Source organism: Rana temporaria, chromosome 5 (genome assembly GCF_905171775.1).
Source record: "Rana temporaria chromosome 5, aRanTem1.1, whole genome shotgun sequence".
In the NCBI taxonomy this organism is placed as follows: Eukaryota; Metazoa; Chordata; class Amphibia; order Anura; family Ranidae; genus Rana; species Rana temporaria.
The window spans coordinates 26,556,927-26,562,512 of record NC_053493.1 but is presented as its reverse complement, the minus strand read 5'-3'; positions in this window follow the sequence as shown (position 1 = coordinate 26,562,512).

The window sequence follows — 5,586 nt, the reverse complement described above, 5'->3', positions numbered from 1 at the left end:
CACAGTGAGACGCCGGGAGGGATTGCGGGACCTGCGTTGCATATTGCCGGGGGCGAATATGCAGCGCAGGTTCCACAACTAACAGGTGGACTAAGGATTCACGCTGCGGGCCGGAAGAAATGGCCTGGCGGGCCGGATGTGGCCCGCGGGCCGTAGTTTGGAGACCCCTGGTCTAGGGGAATCGGCTATCTGTTTTAAAATATGAGCAGTACTTACCCGTTTTCGAGATGCATCTTCTCCGCCGCTTCCGGGTATGGGCTTCGGGAGTGGGCGTTCCTTCTTGATTGACAGTCTTCCGAGAGGCTTCCAACGGTCGCATCCATCGCGTCACTATTTTCCGAAAGAAGCCGAACGTCGGTGCGCAGGCGCAGTATAGAGCCGCACCGACGTTCGGCTTCTTTCGGCTACGAGTGACGCGATGGATGCGACCGTCGGAAGCCTCTCGGAAGACTGTCAATCAAGAAGGAACGCCCGCTCCCGAAGACCCATACCCGGAAGCGACGGAAGAAGATGCATCTCGAAAACGGGTAAGTACTGCTCATATTTTAATACAAATAGCCGATTCCCCTAGACCGAACGAGCAGGAAGCTAAGGGGAAAAGGGGAAAAATTTTATAAATGGGTGAACTCCCGCTTTAAAGCAGTTGCGTTTAGGCTCGTTTTTTCAGACGCAAAATTTTGGGTTCAGACGCAAACGTTTTTGCGTTTCAAAGCTTTGGGAGGGTCTACAATGTCTTTGTTATGAACGCTGATAGCTGCAAACGCGGTAAAACGCCGCTAAACGCGGCAAAGCGCTGCGAAAATTTGCGGCAAAAACGGGCGTTTTAAACGCCGGTTTTTGCCTTTGAAAACTTGAGTTTACATGTGTTTGCATTTGCTTCTTGTGTGCATGGGGCCTAAGTGTCACTGAGGGAGTGCAATGGTCCCGGTCCCCCCCCGGCCCGGTGATTATGTGGACTTTACACAAGTGTTTTTCATCCCTTTGCATTCCATGGAATGGACACCTCTTCCTATTGCCAAAGCAGCCTCTCATCTTATCGCCTGAAATAGCTGGAACATTAGTCATGACAGTTTGCCGGCTCTGCGCAGACAGATGGTATTGCACCAGCATGAAGACTGTAAACATTATCTGTTGCCGATTGGCTCTGACGCATGCAGCGTGTACAAACAGGCCGCTCGTAGGGGAACTGATGGAACGCATTCAGAACAATGCTGGTGCCATAGAGGACGAGCCACAGGAGGGCGCTGCTTATACATTGCCGCGTCATACCTCCCAACTGCCCCCCGCCTGGCCTCGTCCCTCTCCCCTTCACATAAGCTGCGCAAATATCTGTGATAATAAGATTAAATGAAAGTACCGGTATATAAATATGTATTGAGCATACACATAAAGTGAGTGAGTGATCACTGTGCCAATAAATCATACAAATAAATATAGAAAAAAGAAAGCTTGTATAACCACTTCCATACCAGGCACTTACGCACCTTCCCGCCCAAGCCAATTTTCAGCTTTCAGCGCTGTCGCACTTTGAATGGCAATTGCGCGGTCGTGCGGCGTGGATCCCAAACAAAATTGGCGTCCCTTTTTCCCCACAAATAGAGCTTTCTTTTGGTGGTATTTGATCACCTCTGCGATTTTTTTCGCTAACTAAAAACTAAAAAAAGACTGAAAATTTTGAAAAAAAATTACGTTTTTATTTTTTTCTGTTAATTTTTTTGTAACTAAGTAAGTTTTCTCTTTCAATTACGGGCACTGATGGGCACCGATGAGATGGCACTGATGGACATCGATGAGGTAGTACTGACGGGCACAGATGAGGTGGCACTGATTGGCGGCGCTGGTATGCGGCACTGATGGGCACACATAGGCGGCACTGATGGGCACACATAGGCGGCACTGATGGGCACACATGGGCGGCACTGATGGGCACTCATGGGCGGCACTGGGCACTCATAGGCGGCACAGATGGGCACTCATGGGCGGTACTTATGGGTGGCACTGATGGATACTTATGGGTGGCACAGATGGGCACTGATAGGTGGGCACTGGGCATGGATGGGCACTGTGGGGTGGCACTGATGGACACTGTGGGGTGGCACTGATGGACACTTGGGGTGGCACTGATTGACATTGTGGAGCAGCACTGATCTACCCATGTTGCCAGTCAGTGCCCATTTGTGGGCACTGATTGGCATCTTTTTTCTTTTTTTTTAAGTATTTTTATTTTTAAGACTTTTTTTTTTTTTTTTTCAATGCTTTTTTTTTTGTTTGGCCCACCCTGGTGGCGCGCACGGCATGAAATCCTGCAGGACGTCCATGGACGTCCTGTCAGGATTTCAGAACCACTTCCCGGACGTAAATCGGCCATAGGCCGGGCGGGAAGTGGTTAACATTAGTCATAGTCTCTCTGTGAATAATGTAATTACTTTTAATTACTTGTAATGCCAACGGCCACCAGAAGATGGCGCCAGATCACAGAATGAAGCTTAGGCCTGCAGAAGGCCGCAAAGCCGCGGCCTCAATCACCCGCCAGCGCGGGCCCGCCGCGATCGCGTGGCATGGGAGGTGGGGGCGCACGGAGACACAGGATCCTGTGTCTCCGTGCGCCCCCACCTCCCCCGCCGCACGATCGCGGTGGGCCCGCGCCAGCCGGTAATTGAGGCCACGGCTTTGCGGCCTTCTGCAGGCCTTAGCTTCCCCGGGCGCCAGGTCGCTATTTCTTGTCGCAATTCCGGGCGCCGGAATTTGTCGAGCCCTGTCTAAAACCTATATCCAAATTTTTGAATTAATAAAAAAATGCAAATAAAAGTGTAAACAATTATATAAAAGTAAAATTGTAAAAAAAAATACAGAAATAAATAAATTTAAAAAAATGCAAATAAAATTGTAAAAAAAATATATAAAAGTAAAATTGTAAAAAAAAGTGCAAATAAAATTGTAAAAAATTATATAAAGGTAAAATTGTAAAAAAATAATACAAAAATTAATAAAAAAAATGCAAATAAAATTGTAAACAATTACGTAAAAATAAAACTGTAAAAAAATAATACAAAAATAAATTAATAAAAAAAATGCAAATAAAAGTGTAAACAATTATATAAAAGTAAAATTGTAAAAAAAAAAATACAACGTTTTTTTTATAAAAAAATACAAATAAAATGGCAAAAATGATATAAAAGTCAAATTGTAAAAAATTATACAAAAATAAATGAATAAAAAAAAGCAAATAAAATTGTAAAAAAAATGATATAAAAGTAAAATTGTAAAAAAAAAAAAATACACATTTTGTTTATAAAAAAATACAAATAAAATGGCAAAAATGATATAAAAGTAAAATTGTAAAAAATTATACAAAAATAAATGAATAAAAAATGCAAATAAAAATGTAAAAAAATTATATAAAAGTAAAATTGTAAAAAATAATACAAAAATAAATTAATAAAAATAAAAAACTGCTGCCGCTGTCTCCTGCCCTACTGTTTTTACATGTATTTATAAGAGTGTGTGTATGTATATATGCAGTATATGTATAGCTGTGTGTGTGTTTATATATATATATATATATATATATATATATATATATATATATATAAATACTGTATATATATTTATTACACACACACTTGTGTTTGAGCTTTGGGATGCACACCCTAAAGCATGGGTCTTCAAACTACGGCCCTCCAGTTGTTCAGGAACTACAATTCCCATCATGCCTAGTCATGTCTGTGTGTTACAATGCCTCATGGGATGTGTAGTTCTACAACAGCTGGAGGGCCGTAGTTTGAGGATCCCTGCACTAAAGCAATAGGCTGCGCACATCTATGGGACCCATATTTCTCTCATGAACCTCACTGTTTAAGTTGTAAGCCCTTACATATACCCAATGAAATGACTGGCCTCAGGCGATGCACAGAGATGAAACAAATCCTCCTACATAAGTTGTATCTGTCTATCTACAGTCTTCTCTTCTCTACATCTGTTCAGTCCAGAGTTTATACAGCTTGTCTGAGCTGTCAGAAAAAAGGGGGTGGAGAGCTGATGTTACACACTGCAGAGCTCAGTGAGGAGAGCTCTGAGAGCTGATTGGAGGGAAGAGACACGCCCCCCTTTACACAGCACACAGGAACAGAACCGAGGCAGTCAATTAGCTGGAGATTCCTCCCCTGTCACCTTTTTTTCTCTTGGTGTCAGGAAAACTTGTCAGAAGTGATTCATGCTGATAGCAGAGGAAGGAGGCAGAAGACAGAAATTACACTTTGAGGGCCAGTTCACACCACATGCAGTCCGATACATTTTCAAAAACACATGGAAAGTAGGTTATATGGTTTCCAATGGCACAGTTCACACCAGGGCGTCCAGGAAAAAAAAGTAGAATATGCTGCACTTTTCCTGCACTGGACTGAATTGGAAAATGGTAAAGTGCATCAAAAATGCATCAGAATGCACTGGAACGCATCAAAAACGCACCTGACCCCAGTACAGTGATGAAAAATATAAAATAAGGAAAAAAGTATCTGGAATGCATCCGGAAATGCAGAAAAAAATGCACCGGAACGCGTCAAAAACGTGCATGCAGAAACAACCGGAATGGAACATTCTTTAATATCATTTTTATTGTGCCTGTTATTGCACTTTAACTGAACTGTGTTCTTATCACATAATGCCAGGCAGCTTTCCGACCTCAGATCACCTCTGTACTGAAAATGAATGCAGCCACCAGTTTGAGGATTGGTAAGCTGTAATATACAAAATATATATAGATATAGACACTATATTGTCAAAAGTATTGGGACGCCTGGCTAGACACTCCTAAACCTTGTGGACGGCCTTCCCAGAAGAGTTGAAGCTGTTATACCTGCAAAGGGCGGGCCAACTCAATGTAGAATGCTACAGACAAAGACCCCTTTCACACAGGCGGACCGTGTCAGTTTTTTCGGCGGACCTAAACGGACGCTGCGTGCACCTCTATGGAGCCACGGATGTCAGCAGTGACATGTCCGCTGACATCCGATCCGCCAAAGTCTGACGGATGTAAACCCTATTTTCCATCCGTCTGGCGGATCGGATGACAACGGACTTCTATGGTCCGTCGTCATCCGATCCGCCATAGGGGAGAGCAGCGCTCTGACAGGTCGGTCCCTGCACAGTGTGCGGAGACCGACCTGTCATCTGCCGGCTCAGCGGGGATCGACGGAGCGATCCTGCTAAGCTAAACCGGAGCCCGCACGCGGACACGTCCATGTGAAAGGGGCATAAGACTGGGATGCCATTAAAGTTCATGTGTGTGTAAAGGCAGGCGTCCCAATACTTTTGGTAATATAGTTGTAGCACTACCCCCGGAGGAGCTGCTGGTTGTTTTGGGTGGCACATTTACCTTGTGGCTCTCCGAATTCCTAGGGGTCAATGCATGGGCGTCCGCTGAAATTTTTTCAGGGGGGGGGGGGGCGCTTCGGCAGCAGCGATACACAGTTGCATTTTACCCTTTCTTTGACCGCTAGCGGGGGTTAAAAGCGCCCCCCCCCCCAGGTTAAAATGTAAAAACACCCCACTCTGCCCCCTGCATCTTTTCTCACAGCTCTGGATCCC